We start from the raw sequence: 15,907 nt of genomic DNA on the forward strand, positions 1-15,907 counted from the left end.
TGCCATCCTGCTTTCACTGTAATAACACAGGAATTGTAAGTCAATGAGTCCCTTTCTGTAACTCCGTGCATTTCACCAAATGCCCTTCCAGTCTACAACCACCTCAGTTTCACCACAATGGCCATGAGGCCAAGAGGTTCACTGTTAGGTACAAAGTCATGCACAATTGGTACATCACATGAACGTATATTTTTCTTCCCAGTGATCTTGTGATGCTGGAACCTGTTTAATTGCTGGATCCAGCGAAGTTTACGTTTTTCATTTTATGATCTCCATAGTTTAACTATGCACACTTTGAAAAAGCACCTTCCTTGATCTGTCCTGAATATTCCAGCATTCCATTTCCTTCTGTGTCTAGCATTATCAGAGAAGCTGAAGAAGTCTTCTACAGTGGTGCCCCGCAAGATGAATGCCTCGCAAGACGGAAAACCCGCTAGACGAAAGGGTTTTCCGTTTTGGAGGCGCTTCGCAAAACGAATTTCCCTATGGGCTTGCTTCGCAAGACGAAAATGTCTTGCGAGTTCCTGCGGGTTTTTTCTCCTTTCCCCCCCTTTTCCTAAGCCGCTAAGCCTCTTATCAGCTGATCCGCTGATAAACCACTTTATCAGCTGATTGCTAAAAGCCGCTAAATCGCTAATAGCGCTAATCCGCTAAGCTGTCAATGGGCTTGCTTCGCAAGATGAAAAAACCGCTATACAAAGAGCCTCACGGAACGGATTAATTTCGTCTTGCGAGGCACCACTGTATATCCATTTTTTCTGTGGCATGCATAATCTTAAATAGGTTTCTCACCTCTCTTTTTTGTCTTTCCTCTAAGCTAAAATGTCTCAAATTTTGTAATCTTTCCTTTTGTGGGCGTTATTCCATTCCCTTCAGCATCATGATTCCCCTTTTCTGCAACTTTTCTAAAACTAAAATACCCTTTGTGAGTTGAGGTCAATGTACACAATAATGCAAATATGGTCACAGCATATATTTCTATACCGGCGTCAATGATATTGACATTTTTATATTCAATTCATTTCCTGATGAGCCTAGGTGTGGAATTTGCCATTCTCAGAACTGCTGTATGGAGAAATGTTGAAGGGTATGTATGTATGCATGCATGCATGCATGTATGTATGTATTTTAAAGTTTGTTTTTGTAATGTTTGTTTTTTTAAAGTTGTATTTTTTAATGTGTTTATGTACACACACACAGTTGCATTTATTAATTTAGGGCTTTCTTTCCCCCTCATGCTTCCCTAATTGCAATACATAAATTAACTGCACTTAAAATACTGCAGTTTCCTCTATTGGCTATTGGGCTCATGCCTTGTTTTCTGGGGTTACGCACTCTGGGAGCAGAATGCTGAACTAGAGGGGCCTTTGATCCAATCCAGCAAAAATCCTCTTATGTTCCTGACTCCTGAATCTCTCACTGGCTCTCCAGAATTCTGCCAAACAGTAGTAGTCTGCACTGGGTGCCTAGTGCAGCGTGGCAAATCTCAAAAAAGCAGCTGCAAATGCAAAGTGGACTGCATTTTAGGGCTTTCTTCAGTGTTTCCTCATGATAAGTTGGGTGGGGAGCTTTTCATTGTATTTGTTTGAACTTTTGTGATGCCCTTATGATATTGTAAGCAACTCAGATTTCTTTGAAATATAGAGTGGTATGAATATATCATAAATCAATAAAATAACTAATCATTACCCATTTGTTCTTTTTATAAACACTCCTCTTTGCCACCGCAGATAACAAATATTCTTAATTTGATGAATGCAGACACAAAACACAGTTTTTATTTGCCACACCAATTTATTTTGATTATGAACAAAGATAAATTTAACCCTATACCATATTTTCATGAGCCTGCAAGCCCCCCTTTCCTACTTTAGCTTCTCTATTCCCTGCATCCCATTCACCCTGCACTACAAGCCAAATAAAAGACTCAGGAGTCCTGTGAATGGCAGTCACTCTTCCTCTCCCACCACCAGGCAAGCACCCTCCACCTCAGCTGCTGCGAGAAACAGTGGGATCCAAAAGGAAGAAGACATTGCTCTCTCCTAACTACTCTTCAAAGTTGAGCTGCTCTAGGGGAGGCAGAGTATCACTGCATCGTGCTCTGGTTATAGTGCCTGAAAGGACACCACTATGCATTGAATTCTTGGCCAATTTACAAAACGTTGGTGATGTACAGCCGTAGAAATGCTTGTCAGGAATTGCACTGTCATCTAGTAAAGAAAAAGAGACATTTTCACATGAGTGCCTGGGCAGTAACAGGTGAGTTTGTGTGCAGAAGAGAGAATCGGAGCATTTTATTGTTTATTAAGTGTATTGAGCAAGTATAGAAAGCATCTCAGAACCATACATGTGATCAATTTGACATGGATGTTTAAAATTTAGATATTCCCACCCCAGGAATATAGAGTCTCATCTATGTACATACAAAGCAAAGATCATTACCACAGTTATGGTTTCAGAAAAATAGAACTTTCCCCTACCAATACACATAGAGCACTTTCTGGCAGAAAGCCACAAACAGAACAAGGGAGCAGTCCACCACCTCATTGGTTGGCAGTGCTACTTACCATGAGCAACAACAAACTCAATGCACTGGGTCTCAGCATTATAACACTTGATGGTCTTTGAGCTCTCACAGGCTTTTGAGAGAGAAGGAAAACAGGTCGGACACACCTTCCCATTTAACTGACGTTTTGGCTCTGTGGAAAACAACCCCAAAATCAACACACGGTTTCAGCCAATTTCTCCTCCCTCCCTCCCTCTCTTCCTTTTGTTACAGTGTAATAATTTCTTATTAAATTTTCAAAAAAATGATATAATCAATGCATAATCAATTTTTCAGACTCCCCACCCCATTTTCCACGGTCTTTTTACTTCTTTCCCTCTGCTGCACAATACCTTCCATTTCTTATACCAACGCATCAATACTTTATTCTTTAATTTCTTATGCTGCTCATATTTCAAATCCTGCTTGTGACTTCATCATACAATAATTTCCTTAAATAGTCTGAAATGGGCTTCCATTTTTCCACAAAGCAATCATCCTTAGATTCTCTTATTTTGCCTGTTAACTTTGCCAATTCTGCATAATCCATCACCTTACTTATCCATTCTTTGGTGGTAACTTCTACTTCCTTCCATTTTTGTTCTTAGAGGATCCTAGCCACTGTTGTTACATACATAAAAAACTTAAAATACAATTTTTTTTTTTAACTTCTTCCCCTATAATCTCTATGAGAAAATTTTCTGCTTTTTTGTTTTTCTTTTTTGTATATAATCACTTTAGACATCTTTTATATCTCATCATGTAACATTTGCCAAAAAACCTTCACCTTCTTAAAAGTCCACCACATATAAAAAGAAAGTTCCATGTACCATTTATACTTCCACAATTATTTACAACTTTTAGCCAATTTGTTAGGTGATAAATACAATCTATACATTATTTTCATACTATTTCCTTTGGGAGTATAACAGGAAGTATATTTCATATCAATTTTCCACAACCTTTCCCATGTATCCATTTCTATATTATGTCCTAGTTCTTTAGCCCATTTTATCACTGCAGGTTTAACCAGCTCATCTTTTGTTTCCCATTCTAATAACATTTTATACATTTTTTAAATCAATTTTTCTCTTCCTTCAAGCAGAACCTTTACAAAGTCAAAACTTTGATCCATAAAACCTTTTAATACATGTTTTCAAAAATACACATTAATTTGAAAATATTGGAAAAGTCAGAAGGATTATGAGCTTGGGTGTCACCCATCTTGGATTTCTTCTAACTTTTCCAATTAAACTTGCATTTCCTAAAAAAAAACCGATATGTTTTTCATTCATGTAAGACTTGATATCAGGTCCACACACTATACAAACTTCTCCTTAAAAATTCTCAATGTGCCTTTACCTTCCCATATCACAGGTAAGCATACCACCCATACCGATTCCCATGTCCTTCTAAATTTAACAAATTTGTATTCTGTAAAGATATCCATTTCTTTAACCAAATCAGCCAGGTGCTTCATAATATAATTTTAAATCTGGCAATGAGAATCCATCTGTTTCCTTAACATCCATTAGTATTTTAAATTTGATCCTTGGTCTTTCCCCCTGCCGGATGAATTTTCAAAAATTTATATTTCTATGATTCCTAGGCCTCAGTTCGCAGTCCTGTGAGATGGTTGCGACATTTCCACTTCATTCTGTTTCAGGAATTCATTATGCTGATCTAGATGTAGATCTAGCTATTATCTCTAAAGATGAGACATAACACTTAAGGAACACTTAAATAACCAAAGACCCTGCATGGCTTCTTGTGCAACTATCCTGCATCTTCAGGCAGGGGAGGGAGAATAGGAAAGTGACCCATCCTCTTTTCTCAGCCTGCATTAGTTGCTGGTTTAGGCTTGGACTTCAAGCTATTCTTTGTCTTTTACTTCCTTTTATTTGCTTGGGTTAGTTTGGGAGACTTCCTTCCCTTCCCTAGCAATGCAAACTGTCAATAGAAGTTGAACCTGTTATTTGAGGGCTTTGCATTTTTAATTGGCTTTTGCTTTCTTGTTATGAATTAATTATTAATTCATTAATTATTTGTACTCCGCCTATCTGGCTGGGTTTCCCCAGCCACTCTGGGCAGCTTCCAACAAAGATTAAAAATACATTAAAATGTTACACATTAAGAACTTCCCTAAACGGTGCTGCCTTCAGATGTCTTCTGAATGTCAGGTAGTTGTCTATCTTTTGTCCTTTTCACTTTATTTCCTTCAATCTGTGGAGCATTACTGAAAATTTTCAGCTTCCTGTTCCCCATGGTCATGGTTGAGGGGTCCTGCCACACCATATTAGAAGAGCCAGGATGTCACCCTGTAGCTGGTGTTCCAGAGGTGGAGTTACTACTAGGGAAACTATCTGAAAAAATGTGTATGCACACAAAAGCTCCTAACAATAACAAACTTAGTCTCTAAGGCGCTACTGGAAGGATTTTTTTAATTTTGTTTCTATTAGGGGAACACTGTTTCCATGAGCCCTAGCTTTCATCACAGTGTCCCGTTGCACCAGAAGTAGTTTAGTCATGCTGGCCACATGATCTGGAAAGCTGTCTGCAGAGAAACGTCAGCTCCCTCTGCCTGAAAAGCGAGATGAGTGCTGCACACCATAGTTGATTTCGACTGGACTCAACCATCCAGCGGTCCTTTACCTTTACCTTTTATCTTACTAAGAGACAGCATGGGGACCACCTTTAGTGTCCTCTAACCAGCTGCAGGGAAGCTTCATCTTGGGCTTCATCTAAAATTTCCAGTGCCAGCTATATGATATCATTTGTCTAAGGGCAATCATGCAAAACCCCTAAAGCCTCAATGCTATTTATGCCCAACAGTATATACAAATATGCATACACTTACGTTTTAGAAATATCTCGATGCACTTGAAACCATGACAACACTCCCTGAAATTAAGCATGAAACGACCATCTTCTCTGGTGAAACTATAGTTCTGCGTGCTGCAATCTGTAGTACATCCCTCTTCAGTATCGGCCTTAAGAGAGCCATCTGTGAGAGAACATTAGAAGGAATACCTAGATCAGCAAAAATTCAAATTATTACTCTCCTGAACGAAATGTTTGTGATGCTCCCTTATATACATACATTGAGCAAATGGGTGAATAAAGAAAAAAAGTATCTCACAAGAACTGAATTTAGCAAGCTAATCCTGAAAGTAGTTCCTTCCAGAATCACCTCATAATTACAGTATAATTTCTTCTGCCAACCATGTGAATATTCCAGGATCGTTCCTTTAAAAGTTGCACTTAAATGAGACATGATTGACTGTATTTTCTGCACAAACAAAATGGCAAGGGCCTGGAATAGGTTGATCTGCCACCCAATGGATATACAGCTAGTTGATCCATTGGCTGACTCAAGAATCTGTCTTATACTATGTAATATATATCTCAGAGAGTGGAGAATACAGACTTCTCTTTCCTTTATTTTTCTCCTTCTTTTGATCTCACTTCTGACCGGCTATCTTAAGGGAATAAATCTTTTTTCATGCATCTTGCTACGGGGAAATTTCTGCAAAGGTTTTCCTTTTTCATATGTGTGTGTGTGTGTGTGTCTTCAGCTGCTGCCAGGGTGTAACCAAAAGGGTTTGAGGCTTAGGTTGTTTCTATATAAGGTAAAAGGTAAAGGTACCCCTGCCCGTACGGGCCAGTCTTGACAGACTCTGGGGTTGGTGCGCCCATCTCACTCAAGAGGCCGGGGGGCCAGCGCTGTCCGAAGACACTTCCGGGTCACGTGGCCAGCGTGACAAGCTGCATCTGGCGAGCCAGCACAGCACACGGAAATGCCGTTTACCTTCCCGCCAGTAAGCGGTCCCTATTTATCTACTTGCACCCAGGGGTGCTTTCGAACTGCTAGGTTGGCAGGCGCTGGGATCGAGCAGCGGGAGCGCACCCCGCCGCGGGGATTTGAACCGCCGACCTTTCGATCGGCAAGCCCTAGGCGCTGAGGCTTTTACCCACAGCACCACCAGCGTCCCTTTGTTTCTATATACTGCAGGCCTATTTGGCAGCAGCTGCTTGCTTTCAGAATGAGTGGTGGGGCATTGTACAATGTTCATTTGATGGGGCCAGGATCAGGTAAATTCTTTCTGATTGATCTGAGAATCTCCATTCCATCCCTCCTTTCCAGGAGTGCAGAATTGTTTATCTCCTGTGATATTGTACCATTCTGTGTGCCAAAATATGGGGGGAAATGAAGAACATGAAAAGAACATGAAAAGGAAGAAAATGTTAAATATTGAATATTGTTATGCATTATGCTTCAGTTAGATAATAGTATTTGCAGCTTAATTTTCTTGAGTTGTGGGTTTAAATGTTTTCCCTACAAATATGAGAATGCCAATAGATTAAATAAAAGTTAAAAATGATGATACACTTTGCCGTTGAAGCAATAGAAACCACCTAACACAAAGTAATTGCTTCATTTTGCTAATTACACTATCAAGGAAGGGTAAGTTGTGAGTAATGTTCAAGTTATGTAAAAATAAATCTTAAATTGTGAGTTTATTAAAATCACTGCAAACACTACCCATAAATCAAACATAGGCTGCATTAAATACTTTTCAGGGTGGCATAAGCAGCATAGTAATTCCATGTTGTCCAGCCCTCATATGGTTGCTGCAAGATGGAAAGTATTGAGATGTCACTATTAGATATGTGGGAAGTGAGTCTGAACCCCCCCCCCCCCATACTGGTATAGCACTTGTTATTGGAAGTAGGTAATTCCTCCTGTGTGAGTATAAAATATTCTACCTGAGAGATTAAAGAAATTTTAAGAAATTTGGACACATTTGACTGATTGGTTGCAGTATTTTTAGCTAAATGAAACATTCCAAAAGGACAAACAGAAAGGCTTTTCCACAGAAATTTCAAGACTTGAGAAAGACTTGAGAAAGACACACACAGAAAAAACACTCTTACTTGTACAGACTGGGAGGTGAAGGAGGAAGGAGTAACATCTGTCATGGTACAATGGGCCAGAGATTTTGGGTACAACATCCAGATGGAATCATGGGAGAGGTTGTGGAGGGAGGACCTAAAATTCACAGTGTGCTATGATTTGAAAGAGAATTGCATAAAGATGCTCTACAGATGGTACTTAACACCTGTAAAACTGGCCAGAAAGTATAAATCTAGATCAAACATCTGTTGGAGATGCAGGGAGATGGACGGCACCATGATCCACATGTGGTAGCACGGCAAAAAAAATCAGGGAATTTTGGGAAATGATTTACAATGAACTTATGTTTAAATATTCCTTCCCAAAGAAGTCCAAAGCCTTTCTGCTAGGTATAATGAGCAATGAAATTCCAAAAAGGTTAAGGAAAATCTTTATGTATGCGGTAGCAGCAGCTAGGATTCTAATTGCTAAAGTATGGAAAGGGGATTCTATCCCCTCAAAATTAGATTGGCAAAATAAAAAGCTAGAATATACAGAACTAGCAAGATTAACAGTGAGATTCCAAGAACCTACAGATCAAAGATTCAATAGAGAGTGGAATATCTACAGAGAATATTTAAAAGAACATTGTAATGATATAAATTCTTTGGCAGGCCTGGAATAATTTGTGCATGAATTAAGAAATCGTTACATAATTAAAATAACAGAGGAATTTAGGAGAGAGTTAAGTGCACAGAGTAATGAAACTTAGGAACCACAGTGGGGGGATTGGAAGTCATGTCAGAAATAGCGATGGATGAACTTAAACTTTTCTTTTTCAGTATGTATGTACGGTGTGTAGAGTGTTAATTACTCAATTGCCTTTTGATGTTTGATGCATATTGTTTTGTTTTCTATTTGTTTTGTTATGTTTCTAAAATTAATAAAGCATTAAAAAATTTAAAAAGTATAAAATATTCTACCTAAGAAAGGTACCATGTTGAAATGAATATGGAACCATTTTCCTTTTTTAAAAACAGGAGAATGATAGAGAAAATAATAATTCCATAGAATGAACCATTTGAATTTACCCAGCAATGGGATGGCAAGCCCCTGTCCCCCAAAACCTCATGCCATCTGGGAAGACTGCAATCTTTGTCCCTACACCCAGCTCAGGGGCAACCCTTACCAGTAAATTCTTGGGGTTTGCTAGATGTTGCCATAGGTGAACCCTAACATTGGTAAACCCCAACTGTCTTTCAACCAGCAGGTGGACTGACTGATCATTGGTTACATACTCAAAGCCTGCACCAAACCTGTTTTAAACTATAATCTATAAAGTTGTGGACTACAGTGGTGCCTCGCAAGACGAAATTAATTCGTTCCGCAAGTTTTTTCTTCTTGCGAGTTTTTCGTCTTGCGAAGCACGGTTTCCCATAGGAATGCATTGGAAATCAATTAATGCGTTCCTAGGGAGACCGCTTTCAGACCAGATCCGGGGACAGTCTGTCCCGGACCTCTTCTGAAGGCTGGCGGGGGGAGAAGGACTCCCCCCCCCACCGCCAGCCTTCAGAACAGCCTTCTGAAGGCTGGCGGTGGGAAGAAAAGCTCTTCTCCCACCGCCAGCCTTCAGAAGAGTTCCTGCAGGGCTGCCTAGGCTGCAGATAGCAGCCTGCTTCCCGGTGCGAGGGACGCTCTGAAGCAGAGCGCCCCTCGCACGGGGCAGACATCTGCAGCTTGGGGAGCCCTGCAGGACTTCCCCGCAGGGCTCTCCAAGCTGCGGATAGCAGCCTGCTGCCCCGCACGAGGGGCGCTCTTAAGCAGAGCGCCCCTCGCGCGGGGCAGACATTCACAGCTTGGGGAGCCCTGCGGGGAACTCTTCTGAAGGCTGGAGGTGGGAGAAGGGCTTCTCTTCCCACCACCAGCCTTCAGAACAGCCTTCTGAATGTTGGCGGTGGGGAGGAAAACCTTCCTCCCACCGCAAGCCCCGGGAACAGAGGAGAATCGCTGCGCGCCTTCTCTTCTGTTCCCAGACCTGTCCTGAAGGTTTGTGGTGGAAGGAGGGCTTTCCTCCCCACCGCCAACATTCAGAAGGCTGTTCTGAAGGTTGGCGGTGGGGAGGAAAAACCCTCCTCCCACCGCAAGCCCCGGGAACAGAGGAGAATCGCTGCGCACCTTCTCCTCTGTTCCCGGACCTGTCCTGAAGGCTTGTGGTGGGAGGAGGGCTTTCCTCCCCACCGCCAACATTCAGAAGGCTGTTCTGAAGGTTGGCGGTGGGGAGGAAAAACCCTTCTCCCACCGCAAGCCCCGGGAACAGAGGAGAATCGCTGCACAAAGTCTGCCAGTGGCCACCAGAATATACAGAGAGCAAGTGACGGGGAGATATCTGAGGTCAGAACTGTCAAAGCATTAATTATATATAGCCATGTTTCTATTCCTCCAAAATAATGAAAGGGGGGGGGGAGAGGAATGATGCCTTCTTTTTCTGAAGCAGATTTAACTTTAGGACCCCTCCCCCCCGAAACATTGTTTCACAACAAAGAGGCATGTCTTCTTGAACGTAAATGAGCACTAAACCCTTGACAGGGAGTGCCTTTCTCCTGAAGTAAATCCATCTCCTTCATGTTTCATTTTCTGGAGGATTTTGAAAATCCCTATTATCCCAGGCATTTAAAAGCTGAAAGGCACTGCTCCTAGCAGCCTTGAATTTACTGTATTATCCAGAACCAGTTATTGTTAATTTTCAATGTTCTTAATGTTTCTCAACCTTTCCAGATTATTTTTTAAAAAACAGTTTCTTAATATACATTTTTCTTTTATATTTACTAGTGTCTTTTTTCTGTTGTCACCTGTCCTGGTTCCTTCGGAGGAATGGTGGGGTTGCAATACATGTTAATAAATGAATATGGCTGAAAACACAATACTGATCCTTTAAGGATTGTACATCTAACACCTAATTCTGCTTCCTGCATAGTTTTAACAGATCTGGCTTCTTATCCAATGACAGCTAGGCACCCTCAGGAGTCTTGCACTTTGAAAAACCAGTTGAATATTCAGCCTGAGTTCCTTTGGGAGGAATGATGGGATGGAACTTTAATAAATAAAATCAAATAAAAAATGAAGTATCAACAGTCCTGCTCCATGTAGATTATAAGGGGGGGTGCATAGTCTGTCAAAGTCTCCTCTCTTATGGTTTATTGAGACCCCAGATAGAGAGATATGGAGCTGCATTTGGTTCCCAGGACAAGGGATCCCAACCCTAGGTACATATTATAAAAGGGCCTCATAGTTTCTCAAACTGTTGTCTCTTTTGGCTTCCCTCACTCAGGCACATGAGCAATTGTATTCAATTAGAGAAAATCATGAAAGCACAGTTTTTTGGCAGGTACATTATGGAAAGACTCTTCTTCAGCAGGTACACGGGGTGAGCCCCACTTGAAGCCAATTAGGAGTTTGGCTGCTGTAAGAAGATATGCAGGAAATTTCAGCTGGCCAGAACTTGCATCAGCCTGCTAAATCAGGCCATCTGTTCAAGAAACCAATTTTCACAGAGACCAACCAGATGCCTGGCATACCCAGCAAGCAGGACCTGAGAACAACTCCACAGCTGGTTGCCAGCAGCAGACATTAAGTGCCAAATTGCCCCAAATGGCAGACATAGAACATAACCATCAAGTTTAGTAGCCATCAATACACAAATTCATGATGAGGGTAATCTGCAATTTAACACATCCAAGTTGTTGGCCACCATTACTTCTTCTGATACCAGATTCCAAAAATTAAATACTTGCTGTGTGATGCACTTATTGCTTCCATCTGTCCTGAATTTTCCCTCCTTCCATTTCATTGCTTGTCCACAGGTTCTATTGTTATGAGAGAAGGTTACTAGACAGAATGGCTACATTTCCTCTGTTATGAAAGCCAAGAAGCCTCTGGGAGTCTGCTCTGCTCATGCCCTGCTTTGAAGTAATCCCAAAGGCATGTGCTTCAACTCTATGAGAACAGGATGCTGAACTAAATGAGCTTTTGGTGTAGTCCAGAAGGGATCCTCTTATGTCCCTGACTCCTCAGTGCATCTCCAGTGGCCTATCAAATAATACTAATCTGCCCTGGTTGCCATGAACTGTGTAGCAAATTTCCAGAAGAATTGTTCACTATAGCCCAAAGTCAGCTGCAGTTAAATACTTTATTCAGTATCTTTATTGCGGTCCATCGACCCATAACATGGATTCAGAATAAAATACAGATACATACAGACAACCCCCCAGGGAAGGAAGACCAAAACGTTATTTGTTTAGTCAACATACCCATGACTAAACAAATAACACTTTGGTCTTCCTTCCCTGGGGGTTGTCTGTTTGAATCTGTATTTTATTCTGAATCCATGTTATGGGTCGTTGCACTACAATAAAGATTATTATTATTATGCATTATCAACCTCTTGATAAGCAGATAGGGTGGGTAGATTTTTGGACTTCTTTTTGACATTTCCATGATGTTACTCAGGCTTTCCTCTGCTTGCTCCCTCTGCACATCAGATTCGTAGACCTCCCTATTCCCACCCCATGCAGCTACTACTAGCCATGAGTTTAACCTGTCAAGGACCCATGTTTGAGACCACTTCTATTCTGCAGGCCTGCTTTGCACCCATTTTCCCTTTCGCACCCCATGTCCCCTCCCCTTCTTTTTGTGCGACCCACTTGGAAGGGAAGCCAGCGTGTGGTTGCCTCTTGCATCTTCCTCCTGCCACAGATTACAGCTAATATGCCCCTTCTCACCTTCCACCCAATTTGGAAGCCACCCCCTCCTATTCTGCAGACTCTTTCATGCCCCTGCTTTTGTCTTCACCATGTCCCCATGCCAGCTGCTCCCTTCTTGTTTGTTTGTTTGTTTGTTCGTTCGTTTTGCAACCCTCCTAGCACAGTCTTCTTGTACTTTACCTCCTTTTACACTCCTTCTCCTTGCTCATCTCAGCTTTCCCTTGCACACAGGTCCCCCACTTCCACTCCTTCACCTCTCTCCCACTCTGCAGCCTCCTTTACGGAAATGTACATGCACATGCACTATTATCACCTTCACTCCTAACTTCCCCCTTCCGCATTTTATTATGCTCCCTGGCACACAAGCTTTCCCCCTTTCTAGGTTTCTTCTTCTCTGCTTTTCTGTTTTAGCCACTCACATCAGGCTGATATGCTTATTTGACTCTTATAAGGAATCCTGTTGGCTGGTTGTTCAGATAGAGACCATAAACTTCAACTTATTGCAGTTGTGTGTTTCTGAGTGTTCCCATTTTAGCAGTTTCATAGTGTGGGAGCATGGGGGGCATGCCCCTGGGCACATGTTTGTGAGGGGGCATGACCAGGTGCCCCCATGACACAGCAATCAAAAGTGTCTTTACACACAGAGAGAGACACTCACACAAACACTTCCTTCTAAGCAAGCAAGGGATAAAAGCAATTTGTCATTTTAGATAATATGATGGAACCATGCTTCTTCAGCAGGTACATAATGGACCCACTCTTCTTCCAAGGTATACTGGGTGATCACCACTTCAACACAATTAAGATTATGGTTGCCCTCAGATTTCATAACAACTTCAAGTGGCAAGAATTTAGCCTGCAGGATCAGGTCATCTCTCAGTCTCTTTTGAGGACACGTCATCCCAAAATCTACTCTAATTTGCTGTCATGGGCACATGCTGCCTGTGCCGTAGTAAAGGCCAGATTTTTTTCCCCAAAAAACCCCACAGGAGTTAGGTAATAATTTGAAATATCCCACAACTTTATTAATTACAGAAGTAAGTAGAATTTCGCCAAGGCATTGGATATCAATGTGGTATCAAGCAGCCCATTTGTTGGTTGATAAATAGGGAGTCACCCCTGACATGGACAAAGTGCACTGACCCCAACTTGGGCTGCCAATGGGAAAGCTGCTAAAGCCCAATGTTCCCCATGTGGACTTCTGGACAGAGACACCCTTCCTGGACCTATATTGAAAAAGGTGGGGGAGTGAATACCCAGATAGAAAATGCTGGGTTGTTTTTTAAATATAATTTTAATTTCCAATTTTCTCTATTAATTCTTCTAACTGATTTATGTTGACCACCTTTCACAGATGCCTTAGCTGAGATTCCTGAATTGCAGAGAGTTGAACCAAATGGCCATTGGGTCCCTACCAACTCTATGATTCTATGAATCAAGATGGTTGGGTGAAGCATTCAAAACTGCATTGATTTTAATCAAATAAGGATGTGCAAAATAAAGAAAGAAAAATATGTAGTGTGAGAAGAGCATGACTATAGTATGGTCTTAAAGCAGTTTGGCAGCAACTAAACAGTCATGAAATCAATCAGCAAATCCTAGGATGTTTCTGCCAGTGAGAATATTGAATCTCTTCTGTTAGTGAGAACGGGAGGTGGAAGGTGATCTCATGTTTTGGTGCTATAGGGAGGGGAAGTGGAGGCACCCAATCTGATTCCCCTAGAATATGCATTTTGAAGTCTTCACTTTCTTTGAGCACAAAAACTAGAGAACAGGAAAATATAAGAGATACCTAGTTTGATGCATGTATTAGGTCAGGAAGTGTGATTCATAGTGCACCTAAGATGCAGAACAAGCAAAATCCTTGAACATCTCTGCGGATGCAGCTGGGAGAGAGGGCCAGCAAGCAGACATAAGAATGAACCAACAGCAGGTGACGAGGAGTTGTTGCAGGACAGAATGGCAAATGATTAGTTATGGCCACATTTTATTCCCCCCAAATAGTGAAAGCTCTGAAACTGAGTTGGACAGACTACAAAGTTCTTCATTGAAATTTTTGTGAAACGTGGTTCCAAACTGAGTCATGTGGTCTGTGGACATCCCTACTACAAATATCTACTGGTCACGATGCCTATATGTTCTAGGGTTGCCGTATGTTTGTGATTTCCCTGACATATTGCAGAAAAATAGTTCAAAAATGAACAAAACGATAAAAAACCTCAACAACTTTGCCAACTTCTCTGTCCAGATTTTCTCTGTTTGTTTTATGTGCTTCTGACAGATATCTGGTTAAGCACTGTGATAACACTATGTTGGACTGTAGGAATCCTCTTATGTCCCTGATTCCTGATTCCGGTAGTGGTTCCCAGAGTTCTGTCAAACAGTAATCATCTGCACTGGTTGCCTATCGTTTTATGCAAAGTTTCCAGACAAACAGTCACAAACCTAAATTGGGCTGCATTTCAGCCCCGCCTCTGGAGAAATATGGTGGGAAGATTTTTTTATGATATTTCTTTGAAATACAGAGTGCTGTATACAATAACAATCTGTATAAAATAATAACACCCAGCTACAACCATTGCCCTTAATCACCACCTCCACCTAATATTCTTAATTTGACACATATAAACACAGAGCACATTTTATTTGCTACAGGAATTTATTATTAACCATACACCATATGGTAGGGATGCGGGTGGCGCTGTGGGTTAAACCACAGAGCCTAGGATTTGCCGATCAGAAGGTCGGCGGTTCGAATCCCCGTGACGGGGTGAGCTCCCGGTGCTCGGTCCCTGCTCCTGTCCACCTAGCAGTTCAAAAGCACGTCAAAGTGCAAGTAGATAAATATCTTCGGCGGTATTTATATACCTAGATAAATACCTTCGGCGGGAAGGTAAACGGCGTTTCCATGTGCTGCTCTGGTTCACCAGAAGCGGCTTCGTCATGCTGGCCACATGACCTGGAAGCTGTACGCAGGCTCCCTCGGCCAATAAAGCGAGATGAGCGCCGCAATCCCAGAGTCGGCCACGACTGGACCTAATGGTCAGGGGTCCCTTTATCTTTACCTTTATACACCATATCATCATGAGGAAGAGTCCCCAAGCACCACCTTTCTACTTTAGCTTCTCTATTCCTCTGTGCTTCAGCAGCATCGTTGAATTATTTTTGGGTTATCAGGCAGGTAACTTACAGCTCAACTGAAGCTGCAAATTGTGGTATCCTGAAGGAAGAAGATGTTGTTCTCTCCAAACTACCCTTCAAAGTTCAGCTGCTGTGACGAAGGTGCAACATCACAGCATAGGGCATTAGTTACAGCACCAGAAAAGTACTCATTATACTGTGATTTCTTGGCCAACTCACAAAAAGATGGGGTGCCACAGCCTTTATAAAACACATCAGGAACCGAACTATCATCTGGTAAAGAGAAAGAGGTATAGTCACTTGCGTGCGCTGGGTAGTAACAGAGGTTTGGTTGTGTGCAGAAGAGAGATAATATTTTTTTATTAACTCTATTACGCAAGTATAGAAAGCATACCAGAATTACAAAATTCTTTAAAATTAAGAAAAAATAAATGTCTCTTTTTCTAATTAAGGGAGGGGGCCCCCACTCTGCACTGATATTGCATTCTGAATTGGGGTTCCATGGCTGCTTTTACTTTTAAAAAACAAAACAAAACACTATTTTATTTATTTATTTTTTTAAAAAAA

General features: G+C 41.5%; 1 long non-coding RNA gene across 1 annotated transcript; it reads right to left on the minus strand.

The window, feature by feature from the left end:
* Nucleotides 1–1,773: 1,773 nt before the first annotated feature.
* On the minus strand, nt 1,774–5,543 carry LOC310851826. The gene is made up of 3 exons (XR_014567850.1): nt 5,403–5,543; nt 2,568–2,699; nt 1,774–2,210 (listed from the first exon to the last, which is right to left on the minus strand). It is a non-coding gene; the product is annotated as an uncharacterized lncRNA (long non-coding RNA).
* Between the last annotated feature and the right edge of the window lie 10,364 nt (nt 5,544–15,907).

Source organism: Podarcis gaigeae (genome assembly GCF_964106915.1).
Source record: "Podarcis gaigeae genome assembly, chromosome: 8".
NCBI classification, from domain to species: domain Eukaryota; kingdom Metazoa; phylum Chordata; class Lepidosauria; order Squamata; family Lacertidae; genus Podarcis; species Podarcis gaigeae.